The sequence below is a fragment of the Silurus aristotelis genome, assembly GCF_946808225.1.
Source record: "Silurus aristotelis genome assembly, chromosome: 10".
NCBI lineage: Eukaryota > Metazoa > Chordata > Actinopteri > Siluriformes > Siluridae > Silurus > Silurus aristotelis.
Window position 1 is genome coordinate 21,486,247 of NC_139583.1, and position 17,654 is coordinate 21,503,900.

Here is a 17,654-nt window from a genome sequence, read left to right on the forward strand (position 1 = left end):
TATTTGAACACCTGAAAAAGTCAATGTTAATATTTGGTACAGTAGCCTTTGTTTGCAATTACAGAGGTCAAACGTTTCCTGTAGTTTTTCACCAGGTTTGCACACACTGCAGGAGGGATTTTGGCCCACTCCTCCACACAGATCTTCTCTCTGTCGCTGAGAAACACGGAGTTTGAGCTCCCTCCAAAGATTCTCTATTGGGTTTAGGTCTGGAGACTGGCTAGGCCACGCCAGAACCTTAATATGCTTCTTACAGAGCCACTCCTTGGTTATCCTGGCTGTGTGCTTCGGGTCATTGTCATGTTGGAAGACCCAGCCTCGACCCATCTTCAATTCTCTAACTGAGGGAAGGAGGTTGTTCCCCAAAATCTCGTAATACATGGCCCCGGTCAGCCTCTCCTTAATACAGTGTAGTCGCCCTGTCCCATGTGCAGAAAAACACCCCCAAAGCATGATGCTACCACCCCCATGCTTCACAATAGGGATGGTGTTCTTGGAATGGTACTCATCATTCTTCTTCCTCCAAACACGTTTAGTGGAATTATGACCCAAAAGTTCTATTTTGGTCTCATCTGACCACATGACTTTCTCCCATGACTCCTCTGGATCATCCAAATGGTCATTGTCAAACTTAAAACGTGCCTGGACATGTGCTGGTTTAAGCAGGGGAACCTTCCGTGCCATGCATGATTTCAAACCATGACGTCTTAGTGTATTACCAACAGTAACCTTGGAAACGGTGGTCCCAGCTCTTTTCAGGTCATTGACCAGCTCCTCCCGTGTAGTTCTGGGCTGATTTCTCACCTTCCTTAGGTTCCTTATCTTGCACGGAGCCCCAGTCCGAGGGCGATTGACAGTCATGTTTAGCTTCTTCCATTTTCTAATGATTGCTCCAACAGTGGACCTTTTTTCACCAAGCTGCTTGGCAATTTCCTCGTAGCCTTTTTCATCCTTGTGGAGGGGTACAATTTTGTCTCTAGTGTCTTTGGACAGCTCTTTGATCTTGGCCATGTTAGTAGTTGGATTTTTACTGATTGTATGGGTTGGACAGGTGTCTTTATGCAGCTAACGACCTCACACTGGTGCATCTGATTTAAGATAATAAATGTAGTGGAGGTGGACATTTTAAAGGCAGACTAACATGTCTTTGAGGGTCAGAATTCTAGCTGAGACAGGTGTTCAAATACTTTTTGCAGCTGTATCATACAAATAAATAGTTTAAAAATCATATATTGTGATTTCTGGATTTTTTTTTTTAGATTATGTCTCTCACAGTGACCATGCACCTACGATGACAATTTAAGACCCCTCAATGATTTCTAAGTGGGAGAACTTGCAAAATAGCAGGGTGTTCAAATACTTATTTTCCTCACTGTATATACGTTCCACCGACCATGGGCAGAGTGGCCATTCACGACCGCTTCCCACCCTGTAAGGGATGCGTCTGTCTTTAGCGTTATGCGACAACAAGGAGCTTCCAGGACTGGGCCTTGATACAGGAATGTTGGTTTTTTCCATATATCTAACTGCGAGACCTTGATAATACAGAGTGGATTGTCTCTGAGCCACCACTGGAGGGGTCTCATATGGAGGAGGTCAAGTGAGATCACGTTAGACGCTGCCACAATGAGACCGAGCAGCCTCTAGAACTGCTTCGATCTGGGCGGGAGACAGTTGTGCCCGCAACACAGTCGAGTCCCACACTATGCCCAATAAGGTGGTTCTCTGTAATGGAGAAAGCACGCTCTTCCTTGCATTTAGTCGTAACCCTAACTCCTTCATACAGGCGAGAATGACAACTTTATGCCGGACCGCCTAAACCTCTAATCGAGCTAATATTAACCAGTCGTTGATATAGTTTAGAATGCAGATGCCCTAAAGCCATAGCGGGGCTAGAACCGCATTCATGCACTTCGTGAAGGTGCTTGGTGAGGATGCTAGGCCGAACGGGAGGACCCAATATTGGTAAGGTGGCCCTAAGGGTGGCCCTAAGGGTTAGGTCGGCCCTAAGGGTTAGGTCGCAGCATGACGTAAATCCTTAAATCGTCAGCCCCAGAGCTGAATCCCTCATCCATCTCTCATAGCAGGTCAGCCTTGTATGCCTGCAACACATTCATCGTGTGGCGGCACCTCGGTGTGTAGGTTGGGGAAGAATGGTAGGCCGCAGCGTGTGGGCTGTAACACGGGGCACAGAAAATGCTCATCCAGCTCACTGAGTCTCACTAGGGCACTGTCTGATTTGCTACCTCCAGGAGCTCCTCCTACACACAGGCTGTGTGGAGAACAGCCTACTCGCGCCGGGAGAAGAAACCGCCAAAGGGCATGCTTCCCTTACCTGAACAAACAGAAGCTAATGTCGCTCCATCGCTCACTCATTTTGTAGCTTCCTGGTTTTCACAACGTCGCCTGCCGATGACGTCACGACTTGCCAATTGGCTGGATTTTACATGTAATTCAGAGCATGGACACAGCAAGGCTTTCCAAAGCGTTGTGACGCAGCTCGAGTGTAGGAATTTATATATGCTTAAAGTGTGTGCAGTGTAGAAAGTTACTCACACTATGGATTACAAGTAAATTACTTTTATAACTGGTCTGTGACATCCAATGGAAAAGAAAAACAATAAAACCAAACATATAAAAATAGAAAAGTTAAATAAAACTGAATTTCCATTATAACTAATATAATGTTGTAGATGTTAACTGTTATAGCTGATGACTGTTACATATATGTCAGCATGTATTTTATCTATGATGCAGATATTTTTAAGGCAATAATACACAAAAGTTGCACTGACATGAAAAAAAAAATAGTAGGGGAGGATAACAATAGGACACCAAAAACAGCATTCAGCTCAAAATGGAAAAGGAAAATCTGCAACACCAGCATTTAAATTCACCTTCTCACACTCTTGGAAGGCTTTGGATTCAAAGTATTATTGGTTGCTTTCACACACTCACAAACTAATCTTGGCTGTTGGATGAGGTAGATCTATCCCCACAGAACTGCAGCAGCAAGAACAATTGCATAAACACATTGCCGTGCATACCTTTTTAAGAATTGAGGGCGGATTAAATCTCTCGGCTGAGCCAAAATCAAATATGGAATTGTTCAGGCTCCCACCCCAAGAGATAGAAAATGAATTGGAAAGATAAATGCGTGCACATCCATCCTATAAGTATCTAAATGATCTGAAATCTCTATTACTGATGGATTTGTGCTTTGAGTTAAATTTAGGGCAGTTTCACAAATTTGGTTTGGTTAAATAGGGTTCTTAAATTGTTTGCCTTCTTTGTGTGTTTCCTTTGCATGTGAGCGAACATCATTCACATACATTTAAACTCAGACCATGTGAACTGCGCCAATACCCTTTAAAACCAAATACAAACTCAGTACACAACAGCAAGCACAAAATCAATCGAACACAACTTAAAGTACTGAGAATCATTAGACTGTCTGCACAAATGTTATCAATGTAAGGCAGCAGTAGCTTAGCTGTTAAATATATGCCTTAATGACTGGAAGGCTGGAAGTTCAAGCTTCACTGTGCCTTAAGCCAATTTGGATAAAAGCATCTTTGAAATGTAGGGTAATTGTATGCTAAGCAATCCAAGTCACAGGTTCATTTGAAGCAGCGATGTTCACTGGCCAGCTATTTGGTCCAAGCACAAACAACACCTGTCTTCAGGTAACATGCCATCCTTTGATTATCCGAGTCAGTGAGGTAGTATAATCAGTGCAAATGAGGTTGGCTGTTCAGTTTGTGTACAAATGAGAATCCTTTCAACAATGTAAAATTAATTTCATGTAAATACAGGAAAATTAGAAAGCGGTAGATCAGGGATTAAATCATTGGATTTATCATCAAACGGCTGTGAGTTTAAATCCCAACACCGTCCAGCTGCAAATGGGCCTCTAAACAAGGCCCTTAATCCTCAACTGCTCAGGTGTATAAATTAGATATGTACTGTAAGTCACTCTGAATAAGGGCATCTGACATTATTGTAAAAGTTTGTGATTTTAGCCACTATGATTGTATCTGTTAAATTAATGAAAGTCTTGATTTTACCAAATGCAAGTTTCTGACAAAAATTATATTCTAAAAATACCAATCTAATCTGATTCTAAAGTAATACTTTTAAAGTAATAATTTTCTGTAATTTTCAAATAATTTTGACAAAAGATAATGGCATGCCAGTCTTAAGCAATTTATTGCACTTATCATACTAGCTAAATGTGTTGACTAGTGAGGAGAGTGTGTTGAGAAGATAGAGGGAGTATTTTGAGCAGCTGATGAATGAGGAAAATGAGAGAAAGAGAAGGTTGGATGATGTGGAGATTGTGAAGCAGCAAGTGGATAGGATTAGTAAGGAGGAAGTGAGAGCAGCGATTAAGAGGATGAAGAGTGGAAAGTCGGTTGGACCAGATGACATACCGGTAGAAGCATGGAGATGTTTAGGAGAGATGGCAGTGAAGTTTTTAACCAGATTGTTTAACAAGATTCTAGAAGGTGAGAGGATGCCTGAGGAATGAAGAAGGAGTGTGCTGGTACCGATCTTCAAGCATAAAGAAGAGTTGGAGACCTGCAGTAACTACAGGGGAATTAAGTTGATCAGTCACACCATGAAGTTATGGGAAAGAGTAGTGGAAGCCAGGCTGATAGAAGAGGTGACCATCTGTGAGCAACACAGATGCATTATTAGCTTTGAGACTGTTGATGGAAAAGTATAGAGAGGGACAGAAGGAATTGCATTGTGTATTTGTTGATTTAGAGAAAGAAAGCGTACAACAGGGTGCCAAGAGAGGAGTTGTGGTATTGTATGAGGAAGTCAGGTGTGTCAGAGGAGTATGTGAGGGTGGTGCAGGACATGTATGAGGACAGTGTGACAGCAGTGAAGTGTGCAGTAGGAATGACAGACTGGTTCAAGGTGAAGGTTGGACTGCATCAAGGATCGGCCCTGAGTCCTTTCCTATTTGCAGTGGTGATGGACAGGTTGACGGATGAGGTCAGACAGGAGTTTCCCTGGACTGAGATGTTTGTGGATGATATTGTGATTTGTGGTGAGAGTAGTGAGCAGGTTGAGAAGAGCCTGGAGAGGTGGAGGAACACGTTGGAGAGAAGGGGAATAAAAGTCAGTAGGAGTAGGACAGAGTACATGTGTGTGAATGAGAGGGAGGGCAGTGGAGTGGTGTGGTTGCAGGGAGAAGAGGTGGTGAAGTTCAGGTACCTGGGGTCAACAGTGCAAAGTAATGGAAAGTGTGTTAGGGAAGTAAAGAAAAGAGTGCAGGTGTAACGGGTATGGAAAGCATAATGTCCATTTTAGGGTAGAATTACACAAAAATGGACGTGCTTTTAATGTATATGTAATTTGGGTCTCTATATGTGTGCAAACCCCTTTAACACTTTGACTGCAGCATTAAAAACCTAATTTCCTGTTTTTGCACCTCCTCTTCCCTTTTCGTGTTATAACCACAAGGAAGAGGTGGGTTTCTTTTCAACTCTGTTTAGTGGAGTTTAATCTTTGTTTAAAAATCTGTTTAATATTCAGGCTTTTGGTTTAAATTGTATGTATCACTTTATTTTGCATGTGTGTACCATTATTTTCATTTTAAATGAGGACTTGTTAAACTTGAGACGTGCTGATTACGTTGCGCATTACATTTGTGTTGCAGAACTGAAGGGGCAACTTTTACACGTTGTTTAAAGACTGTGTTATCTCTTGTCAGGTATGCTGTTATGTTGTTTAATTATTTGTAATGCTTAACCGACTTCCCTTTTCGTGTTATAACCACATGGAAGAGAACTGAAGGGGCAACTTTTACACGTTGTTTAAAGACTGTGTTATCTCTTGTCAGATTAAAATCATTGAGGAGACAACCCGGCGGCTGATGTCCGCCTTTATTTCACGGAACACACACAAAAAAAGAAAACCACAACGCAGATAAAACCAGTTACACAGGCAGGGTGGAGTTGGTGGAGAAGAGTGACAGGATTGATTTGTGATAGTAGGGTATCTGCAAGGATTAAAGTTTATAGGACTGTGGTGAGACCTGCGATGTTGTATGGAGTAGAGACAGTGGCTTTGATTAAAAGACGTTTGAAAAAAGTTTGCTGACGACACTTTTGTGGTGGGTCTGATCTCCAACAACGACGAGACGGCCTACCTACAGGAGGTTAAAAACCTGGAGAGATGGTGCCAGGAGAACAACCTTCTCCTGAACGTCAGCAAGACTAAGGAGTTGATCGTGGACTTCAGCACAAAGCGGGAGCGGTCATACCAACCTATAAACATCAGCGGGACCCCAGTGGAGAGAGTGGACAGTTTCCGGTACCTTGGTGTTAACATCACACAGGATCTGTCTTGGTCCTGTCACACCAACACCCTGGTGAAGAAGGCCCGCCAGCGTCTGTACCATCTGAGACGCTTAAGGGACTTTAAACTACCCTCTCAGGGAACAGCACCATGCAGGACAGACGAGCCCTCCAGAGGGTGGTGCGTTCAGCTGAACGTACCATCCACACTGAGCTCCCTAACCTGCAGGACATCTATAGCACGCGGTGCAGGACCAGAGCCAGGAAGATTATGAAGGACCTCAGCCATCCCAACAATGGACTCTTTTCTCTGTTGCGTTCAGGAAAACGCTTCCGCTCCCTGAAAGCGAACACAGAGAGAATGAGGAGGAGCTTCTTCCCGCAGGCTATTCGGTGTTTAAACCAGGAAACACCCAGGATCTAGAACTGGCCCACTCTCTCCACCATCATCATCACACTTCTCTGCACATATATTCACCTTCGCACCACGTCACTTTAAAACATATCTCACCGTTCGCACCACGACACTTTAAACTCTGGACTTTTTATTTTATTCATACCACATGGACCATATTGCACCATATTGCACATGGACACTTTACGGACCTTTACACCACACCATACCGCACACGGACACTTTATGGACAACCCACCACAATTGCCTATTGTTTACATATTGTTTACATTTGTTTACATTTCTATTTTGTTTACATCTTTCACTACACACTGTTTACTGTTTATATGTATATTTGCTCATACATTATCCTTTTATATATCTTTATATCTTTATACCTTATATTCTTTTATTTTATTTTATTTAATTTTATTTTATTTTATTTTATTTTATTTTATTTTATTTTATTTTAATAGCCTTTCTTATACCTTATAGTTATTTATCTGCCTCCTTTTCTTTCCCCCCATCCTATTCCCTCAAGCCGGACCATCGTACAAAACATTTCACTACATGTCGTACCCTGTATGTATGTGTATGTGATGAATAAAATTTGATTTTTGATTTTTGAAGACAGGAGGTGGAGCTGAAGGTAGCAGAGCTGAAGATGTTAAGGTTTTCGTTGGGAGTGACTAGGATAGACAAGATTAGAAATTAGTTTATTAGAGGGAAAGCGCATGTTGGACGTTTTGGTGACAAGGTCAGGAAGGCGAGATTGAAATGGTTTGGACATGTGCAGAGGAGGGACATGAGTTATATTGGTAGGAGAATGCTGAGAATGGAGCCGCCAGGCAGGAGGAAAAGAGGAAGGCCAAGGAGGAGGTTCATGGATGTGGTGAGGGAAGACATGCAGGTAGTTGGTGTGATAGAGGCAGATGTAAAGGACAGGGTGGTATGGAGACGGATGAACCGCTGTGGCGACCACTAATGGGAGCAGCCGAAAGAAGAAGATACTAGCTAAATAATATAACATTTGTGTAGATAAGCCAAATATTTTTTGACTGAACCATTAAAAAAATTATCCATACTTACTAAAATGACCAGAAGGATATAATGTTTACCTACATAAATTTAATCACATTCATAATATGTTAATCAAGTGAACAAACCATGACATGAAAATCATGAGTGAAAAAAAAAGTTCTGTGAGTCATTCTATTTATTTAATCTGTCCCTCTACCCATTCTTATATAGTCAATAGTTCCTGATATTGCTACCATGTTACCATGGCAGTTTGTTCAAAAAAAGACTTGGCTTTAAGATCTGATTTGCTCTGTATCAATCCCTTTAGAACTGGTGTTTACAAACCATGTTATGAAGTTGTACAAAAATGCAGTGTCCTTGCAGTAAGCATTACCGTTACTTCTTTTTTTCCTTGAGCATGACAACACAGTATGTGGAGTGGATAAAGAGGGTAAACATAAGTCAGGTTCAATACCAAGTTCTGCTGATCAGTACTGTCGAGTCTTGTACTTTCTTGACCTAAAGAAGTTATAAATTAGCTTGTCATTTCAGATGCTCTGGTTCCTTCTACTCTCACTGCTCTTTCCCCTCTGCTTCTTTGCTCTTTCCTCTCTGGCTGCCTTTATATAGACAGATATACAGTACTTTCTGGTCCTTATTATCTGTTTTGGTATGACCTGTCCAGTTGTAAAATGGAGGCCTAACCAAGCAGGCATAGGACTGTACATCGGAGCCCAGACATTAGCTAGTCAGACTAATTTCTACTTGTTTGCTTGCTTGTTTGTTTTAGAGTTTACTAGTTTTATATAGTCTTGTATTCACCACCACCACCATAGCATATAATCATTTCAACTGTCAATATTAATATTTTATTGTTCATCCTCTTACCCATGTCTTACAAGCCTGTGGGTGTAATTGTGAAAAGCTTAAACACTTGTCAAAATCAATACTTTATTTATTTGTGTTTGATGCCAGTTAGGCTAGTTAGATTTGGTTTCTATGTGTTTTTTAGTATTGAGTATGTAAAGATATACTCTACATATAGGGTCTCCACAAACAGGCGACTGTTTATTTTTACTAATCAACTAGTAGGCATAAAAAATAGCCAATGAGTCATGTTTTCCATAGTCAAAACCAAAAATGAATAAGTGCAGTACATTCTATATATACCTAATACTTTCCATTAAAGTAAAATAAACAATAAAATATTTCCCCAGCATAGACTTACACAATGTGAAGTTAACTGTAGATTTGTTAAAATTTCCAACAATTGCATAAACATTAAGTACATTTTGACAAATCTACAGTGAACTTTACATTGTGTAAGTCTATGCTGGGGCATAGACAATACAATGGCAACTAGTAACATACTATTTTGCAAACCATATTATAACAAAGGGACTACAATAACAAGTACTACTCCTACTGCTGTACTAGTAATAATAAGAAAAAGAAGAAAATTTAAATACTTATTTCATTGCTCCTTTAAAACTTTTAAAAATGCTGGTATTGCCAGAGCAGAATTTAAGTTAAAGATCCCTGCCCTGGACAATAGCCCCCTGTGGGAACCTAAAAGTGTTCACTGTTCATTTGCATACTAGTGACATAAATTTCCCGGTCAAAGATTTCCCTTGCTGTAACTTGTAACTTGATATTAAACTGTAAAATGAAGCGTGATGTGGGAAGAAGTCTCTCAGTCCCAGCACAGCACACCATTTCTCTAAATTAACAGTGTTCAGTTTAAGGTGATGATGTTCATTTCCTCTTAGCGATGAATGGGCACAGAACACAAAAAATGCAATAGAAGTAATATAATAATAGAATATATGAGGTTTTATTGTCAGATGATCATTTCTTTATCTTTAATTCTTGTTATTCACTATGCAAAAGGTGTAGAGCTCACTAATAAGGCACATTAATAGCCTGTCAACATGCTTCTCCTGCTTAGGGAAAGATAAACTAGGCAAGAACAAAAGACAGCTTGAAGGCTTCATTTTAGCCTTTCTTTTTTAAATATTCACAGCATTTCCCTTTTGTTCACTGTTGTCCTCATTTTGTCACTGCAGTTTAAGGCATTTTGTTTGACTGCTTTTGCTGTAAAGCAGCCATTAACAAAATGTAAGTGTGTTTAAAAATTGTTCAGTCATTCATTTCATAACAATGTCCGAACAAAACAGAACAGTTTACCCGGAACAGTTGAACACAATCAGTCAACACATCAAAGACAGGACATGGACAGAAGCAGTACTGAAAACAACAAAAACAGAACAAAAAGCACATAGCAATGAAAAGCAAAAGAACAGCATATGCGCAGTAGCCAGAATATTTGTGTTAGCATTGTTTTAGGTTTTTTTATTATTGATTCACATTACATTCAAGAGTTGTAATGCAATGGCAAAAAAAAAGCCAATTCTAATTTCTACCCAAAGAATGTGTTTTGTTCGCATTGTCCTAGCTGATATACTCTCATTGAGATAAAATACAAGAATTAGCATTTTATTTTTTATTTCAGTCTTTATAGAGTAGCAATCTTACAGCAGTATTGTAATGGACAGCATTATTTGTGATAGTTGCAGAATAGTTAACAGCTCATTTAACAGTGATTCAAAAGCTGTGGGTTGCAGAGGTCCAAGAAAGTTATAAATACTAAAATCCCAATAGCACATTGACATTAAAATTAGCATTTCTAGTTCTAAAGCCGCAGGGATCAGGAAGTCATGATGGCTTTCTAATGAGGTTAATGTTCTTGTGGGTACAATATGCAGTACAAATAATTGGTGACTTTTCAATATATGCTTGTCCTTTTTTTCCAGGTTACTTTTGGGTGAAGTGTGTGCAAGCTTTACCTTGAGCAATCAATATTCACATGGGGAAGTTCTTCAAAGTCAGAGCCACAACTCACGCCTCTGTGTCTGCCAGGCTTTTTCCTTGGCAATGTTCTTTTGGAAATGTATCACTAGTGTCTAGACTTATTACCTATAAACCAAGAGCTTGTCTTTAGACCTGCAAAAATACAGAGATTAAAATTGAATCTGATAAAGCAACTAAAAACACAATCACAAAACACACACACACACACACACACACACACACACACACACACACACACACACACACACAGAAAAGAAAGACATTTGCATTGACATACAGTGCTTTTGAAAAGTATTGCTTGTTTCTTTCTTTCTTTCTTTTTTATTTTTGCATATTTGTCACACATATTTTTATATTATACAAAGAGAATCCAAGTAAATAAAAAATGCAGTTTTTAAATAGTGATTTAATTTATTAAGGGATTTTCTATTCATCCATGGTATGCCCTAGTTTCAAAGCCACATTTTTGACCGTATAGTTCGGTTTTTAGTTGTTTAATTCTTTGTTACCTTCTTTTGTGTTTTATAATATATAATAATCTAGTACTAAGTCTATAATTGCATGGTAAAGCAATGTCAATTTTGGCTGGGAGTGGAGATGATTTTACAATAACATGCTCATATTAGAATATTATTCCTGGGAAGTTATCATGTTGTTTAGATCAGCAATTTCAGCTGGTTTTAAAACGCTGTTTTTTTATGTATGTGTTATGTTTGAATAAAGTTTTATGTAGTTTATGCACTTTTTTTAATGTGTGATGCATATTCTTTAGCAATATGGTGTACTTTACTACAAATGGAATGTATTGTATAGCATCAGTTAAGAAAATAAAAAAAATGTTTGTCTGAAAGATCTTAGATTGCACTTAGAAGTGTTAAAAATGCTGAATTTCTATGTGTGTGTGTGTGTGTGTGTGTGTGTGTGTGTGTGTGTGTGTGTGTGTGTGTGTGTGTGTGTGTGTGTGTGTGTGCGCATTGTCATATAAAAACAACGTGACACTTGGGTTAAATCCAATTATATTCAGACCAGGATCTAACAGAGATAAGTGAATGAACTACTTTGGGTGTTTAAACAAATAGTGAGGTTTTTACACATTTCTTCCTACAGCAGTTATTATCTTCCTACAGTTTCATATTATCTCTGATGACATTTAATCAATATAAAATTAATGGATTCCCTTTACAGTATGTCCCCTCAGGTCATTGATTTATTTACATCTCTAATAAAGGGTCCAAATGTCTAATATAATCAGAGTTCAATACTATCAGAAAATGATGAATACTTTTTTAATGTTGTTTTTCTTTAACAAGGTCCATCATGTGTCATTATTCATTAACATTATTAAGTCCAAAACAACATGTTCCTATTGACTGAGCAGGAGGGATGATAATACAGAGGTGTCTATTGAGTTAGGATATCTTTTTTTTTTTTTTTTTTTTTTTTTTTGTGGTATAAAACATCAGTTTACATTGTGTTTATATTTAAATCATGCAATATGTACTGCAAAAATATTCTCTGTGATTAGATAGCTTGTGATTAAGGAGTGCACATGAAATATTCTGTCATAACAATTAAACAAAATCTTCATTGAATAATCTAAAAGAAAAGGACTTTAAGTGAACTTGATACTTTATATTTAGTATTAGTTATTGATTGTTCAGTCCTTGGTAGTGGACAGACTGCAACCAGTGGTGTCAAAATTGTCTCACGAAGATATATTTAGGACCTGAGTGGTCCATACAAGGCCAAAGATCACACAAGGTCTCCGAACAATATATAAAGCTTTTCTTTAGAGCGTTAACTAAACTAACCATCAATCTGACCACCATAACCTCAACCCACCTCACTACACACATTCACAACTGTCAAAGACAAGATCTAACAAGATATAAAACTAATAAACGCTCAACATCTCGTGATACTTTTTAGTGAAATAAAATTAGTAGTGACTGGTGCCAGCTGCACCTATCCAACATACCAGGTACAAAGAAAATTACAATATATTTTTTTTATAATGAGACATTTTAAAGAAATTTACATTTCCCTTAAACATTTTTATTCAAACTATCTGAATTTTTTTTAATTTGCAGTACACAGCAGAAAAAAATTGTCTGTCATAATCTTTATACTCCACCATTAGAATGAAGTGATTACTGAATATATATATATATTTTTTTTAAAGAGTGTGCAACCTATTATATGATGCGACAAAAGGGTCTACAAATGTGACCCTTTTCTTGATTGCAGACTTTTTGAAAGGTGTGCTATTTTATGTTTAGTTTTTTGTTTTTATAGTGCAGTATCTGTTTACTTTGTACCAAATCACATGTTCATTTAAGTATTGTTGATAACCCCTGTCACTTTAGAAGAACTAGAGTTTGAAACACACTCAGAACTCCTAACAGATCTATTTATCTGAGTCCTCATCACTGGAGGGCTATATCCGATTCATTTAATATAAAAATAATATTCATGGCTTGAGTCTGTGACCTGAGTATGTGAGAAGAGCACTATCAGCATTCATTTTATCATGAAATGCTGTTCATTTCCTCAAAGCAATTTGAGTAGCAATGCCCAACAGACCCAAAGTGCGCACTTCACTTTTAGAGACATTGCCCTGAATGCACAAGCTTTGGAGAAGTGCCCTCAAGATGAGCACTTCACCATCAGAGACGTCCTACATATAGACAAGAGAGTGGAAAATTCATAGTACTTCAATGGGTGCTCTTTCAAATGTATTGCTCTTTCATACTTAAATTGACAAAAAAAAGCCACATGCACAGGAGGAATGTGAGGTTGAAGAGTGCATTCCCGCTGTGCCTATAGAGAATGTTTCCTCAGAGATTCCCTTAGAGTGAAGAAGTGGGTAGCTGATGTAAAACAGACCCAGATAAGTTCATGTTTTTTAAATGTTGCATAATAGTCCTATTTCACCCTATTTGTCCACTTATTGTCCATGTGCACACTCATTTTGAGACTTTCCAAGTCTTTTTTAAGCTTTTTATTTTAGAATTCCTTAGAACCCAGCCATTAGGGGGGCACAAGCCAGTGTACTCTTAGTGCCGGTCCCAAGCCCGGGTAAATGGGGAGGGTTGCGTTAGGAAGGGCATCCAGCGTAAAACATGTGCCAAATCAAATATGCGGATCACAAATGAGAATTTCATACCGGATCGGTCGAGGCCCGGGTTAACAACGACCGCCACAGGTATCGTTAGCCGACAGGGTACCGGTGGAAATTGGGCTACTGTTGGCCGAAAGAGGAGAAGGAGAGGAGGAAGGCGTCTACAGAGACGGCAGGAAAAGGAGCAGTGTAGGAGAGTAGAGGTTCGGGTTGGTACTTTAAATGTTGGTACTATGACGGGTAAAGGGAGAGAGATAGCTGATATGATGGAGAGGAGAAAGGTAGATGTGTTGTGTGTTCAGGAGACCAAGTGGAAAGGGAGTAAGGCCAGGAACATTGGAGGTGGGTTTAAACTGTTTTATCATGGTGTGGATGGGAAGAAAAATGGTGTAGGGGTGATTCTGAAGGAAGCGTACAGTAAGAGTGTAGTGGAGGTGAAGAGAGTTTCTGATAGGGTGATGATCGTGAAGGTGGAAGTTGAAGGGATGATGATAAATGTCATCAGTGCCTATGCTCCACAAGTTGGCTGTGAGATGGAGGAGAAGGAAAGATTCTGGAGTGAATTAGATGAAGTGGTAGATGGTGTACCTAGGAAAGAATGATTGGTGATTGGGGCAGACTTTAATGGGCATGTAGGTAAAGGGAACAGAGGTGATGAGGAGGTGATGGGTAGGTATGGTTTTAAGGAGAGGAATGTGGAAGGGCAGATGGTGGTAGATTTTGCTAAAAGGATGGAAATGGCAGTGGTGAACACGTATTTTAAGAAGAAGGAGGATCATAGGGTGACGTATAAGAGTGGAGGAAGGTGCACACAGGTGGATTATCTTCTGTGTAGGAGATGCAACCTGAAGGAGATTGGAGACTGTAAGGTGTTGGCGGGGGACAGTGTAGCTAGACAGCATCGGATGGTGGTCTGTAGGATGGTTTTGGAGGCGAAGAAGAAGAGGAGGAAAGTAAGGTTTGAAAGAAGAATAAGATGGTGGAAACTGAAGGAGGAAGAGTGTAGTGTGAGGTTCAGGGAAGAGGTCAGACAGGGGCTTGGTGGTGGTGAAGAGGTGCCGGATGATTGGGCAACTACTGCAGGAGTGATGAGGGAGGCAGCTAGAAAAGTACTTGGTGTGACATCTGGAAATAGAAAGCAAGACAAGGAGACGTGGTGGTGGAATGAGGAAGTGCAGGAGAGCATTAGGGGAAAGAGATTGGCAAAACAGAAGTGGGATCGACAGAGTGATGAGAAGAGTAGGCAGGAGTACAAGGAGATGCGGCAGCAGGTTAAAAGGGATGTGGCGAAAGCCAAGGAAAAGGCATATGAGGAACTGTATAAGAGGTTGGACACTAAGGAAGGAGAAAAGGATTTATACCGATTGGCCAAGCAGAGGGACCGAGCTGGGAAGGATGTACTGCAAGTTAGAGCAATAAAGGATGGAGAGGGAAATGTGTTGACTAGTGAGGAGAGTGTGTTGAGAAGATGGAGGGAATATTTTGAGCAGCTGATGAATGAGGAAAATCAGAGAGAGAGAAGGTTGGAGGATGTGGAGTTGGTGAAGCAGGATGTAGATAGGATTAGTAAGGAGGAAGTGAGAGCAGCGATTAAGAGGATGAAGAATGGAAAGTCGGTTGGACCAGATGACATACCGGTAGAAGCGTGGAGATGTTTAGGAGAGATGGCAGTGGAGTTTTTAACCAGATTGTTTAACAGGATTCTGGAAGGGGAGAGGATGCCTGAGGAATGGAGAAGGAGTGTGCTGGTACCGATCTTTAAGCATAAGGGAGATGTGCAGACCTGCAGTAACTACAGGGGAATTAAGTTGATCAGTCACACCATGAAGTTATGGGAAAGAGTAGTGGAAGCCAGGCTGAGAGAAGAGGTGACCATCTGTGAGCAACAGTATGGTTTCATGCCGAGGAAGAGCACCACAGATGCCTTATTTGCTTTGAGGATGTTGATGGAGAAGTATAGAGAAGGACAGAAGGAGCTGCATTGTGTATTTGTGGATTTAGAGAAAGCGTACGACAGGGTGCCGAGAGAGGAGTTGTGGTATTGTATGAGGAAGTCAGGTGTGTCAGAGAAGTATGTGAGGGTGGTGCAGGACATGTATGAGGACAGTGTGACGGCAGTAAAGTGTGCAGTAGGTACGACAGACTGGTTCAGGGTGAAGGTTGGACTGCATCAAGGATCGGCCCTGAGCCCTTTCCTGTTTGCAGTGGTGATGGACAGGTTGACGGACGAGGTCAGACAGGAGTCTCCCTGGACTATGATGTTTGCAGATGATATTGTGATTTGTGGTGAGAGTAGAGAGCAGGTTGAGAAGAGCCTGGAGAGGTGGAGATATGCGCTGGAGAGAAGGGGAATGAAAGTCAGTAGGAGTAAGACAGAGTACATGTGTGTGAATGAGAGGGAGGGCAGTGGAGTGATGCGGTTGCAGGGAGAAGAGGTGGAGAAGGTGGAGGAGTTCAGGTACCTGGGGTCAACAGTGCAAAGTAATGGAGAGTGTGTTAGGGAAGTAAAGAAAAGAGTGCAGGCAGGGTGGAGTGGGTGGAGAAGAGTGACAGGAGTGATTTGTGATAGAAGAGTATCTGCAAGAATGAAAGGGAAAGTTTATAGGACTGTGGTGAGACCTGCGATGTTGTATGGATTAGAGACAGTGGCATTGAGTAAAAGACAGGAGGTGGAGCTGGAGGTAGCAGAGCTGAAGATGTTGAGGTTTTCGTTGGGAGTGACGAGGATGGACAAGATTAGAAATGAGTTTATTAGAGGGACAGCACATGTAGGATGTTTTGGTGACAAGGTGAGGGAGGCGAGATTGAGATGGTTTGGACATGTGCAGAGAAGGGACATGAATTATATTGGTAGAAAAATGCTGAAGATGGAGCCACCAGGTAGGAGGAAAAGAGGAAGGCCAAGGAGGAGGTTCATGGATGTGGTGAGGGAAGACATGCAGGTAGTTGGTGTAAAAGAGGCAGATATAGAGGACAGGGTGGTATGGAGACGGATGATCCGCTGTGGCGACCCCTAATGGGAGCAGCCGAAAGAAGAAGAAGAAGATTTTAGAATTCCTTATAAGCAAGTAAAATGATATGAAATATTAAACTATTTATTGAGTATTTATTTTCATACAATACAATAGATCAAATGCATAACAAGTTACAAGTTGACCTGTGCCAAACTGTGCCAAAGTAGTTTTTAGGGGCTTGGTGGGCAGTGCTGGGGCTTTGAGGGTAACGCATCGTTTAGGGAGAGACAGCTAGCCAGCATCTCTTCGAACCAGGGCATCGCCCCATTACCACCCTCCCTTAGTCCTATTATATTCAATGTAGCAACACCATGGGACTTAAGGGGCGAGAAGAATAAGGCCTAAAAAAGGCAAGCCCTGGCATGGTGGCAGTGATGTGGGTTGCAGGAAGCACTTGTCCAGCTTGCTAGGCAGACAAGCCTTCTGCTGATTTAAACAATCATAGTTTTCCTGATAGAGCACACAGTTAGTTTGTGGACAGCCTAAACACAACCACACAATGGAATGATGCATGCCTTTATCTCCATTTCTGTGGCCCTTTAGAATGACACAAATACACACTGAAACGTCCAGTTAATTATGTCTTTGGTGTTGCACTGATAATGTTTTGAGCATGATAAATGCGAGCTCTGTTCCAAATGCAGGCAACACCTCCTTCCAAGAATTACCTGTCATGTAGATGCACTTCACAGTTTAACACAAAGAATGTGACAGCTTGAAAGCTGAATAACTGTATTCACTGGAACACAGGGTTTGATATTTTGACTTGCGCAGGTGTCGGGTCATGAAATCACACTCTCTGTAATTTCCAAGCCTATTGACTTCCAATGTGCTGGATTGTTTCCTGAAAGTGATGCGAGATCATTTTCATTGCACAGCTGTGCAGAAAGACTAAATGAAACTATCTTGCTGACAGTTTGTCA

At 40.5% G+C, this 17,654-nt stretch overlaps 1 long non-coding RNA gene across 1 annotated transcript; it reads left to right on the top strand.

Annotated features, from left to right (window-relative positions):
- Window positions 1-5,347: 5,347 nt before the first annotated feature.
- On the top strand, window positions 5,348-5,912 carry LOC310732239. The gene is made up of 2 exons (XR_014535414.1): window positions 5,348-5,725; window positions 5,855-5,912. It is a non-coding gene; the product is annotated as an uncharacterized lncRNA (long non-coding RNA).
- Window positions 5,913-17,654: the final 11,742 nt, after the last annotated feature.